This window comes from Eimeria tenella, genomic scaffold (genome assembly GCF_000499545.2).
Source record: "Eimeria tenella Houghton genomic scaffold, Eth_scaff2389, whole genome shotgun sequence".
In the NCBI taxonomy this organism is placed as follows: domain Eukaryota; phylum Apicomplexa; class Conoidasida; order Eucoccidiorida; family Eimeriidae; genus Eimeria; species Eimeria tenella.
The window spans coordinates 2551-2822 of record NW_013542251.1 but is presented as its reverse complement, the minus strand read 5'-3'; the positions used below and the strand labels follow the sequence as shown (position 1 = coordinate 2822).

The window sequence follows — 272 nt, the reverse complement described above, 5'->3', positions numbered from 1 at the left end:
TGGATTTCTCGCGGGATTCGATTCTGGAGGCGCGGCAGCGGGTGCGGCAGCGGCAGCGGGAGCTGCTGCTGCAGCAAATGCTGCAGCCACCAGAATACCATGTGGGGGATGTCTTGGGGCCCCGAGTGTGGGGTTTTGCTGCTAAGGAGGAGTTTGATGTGGTGTCTATACAGCTGGCGATTCACTACATGGTGGCGTCGCAGCAGCAGCTGCAGCAGCTGCTGCAGCGCAGCGCAGCACGGCTCGCCCCGGGCGGCAAGCTCATTGGCAGC

General features: G+C 63.2%; 1 protein-coding gene across 1 annotated transcript in view; it reads left to right on the top strand.

Annotated features, from left to right (window-relative positions):
- Positions 1-272, top strand: part of ETH_00039245 (mRNA capping enzyme, large subunit family, putative) — a gene marked incomplete at both ends in the record, with an annotated part of 3398 nt that overhangs the window by 1961 nt on the left and 1165 nt on the right. The window lies entirely within an intron of this gene.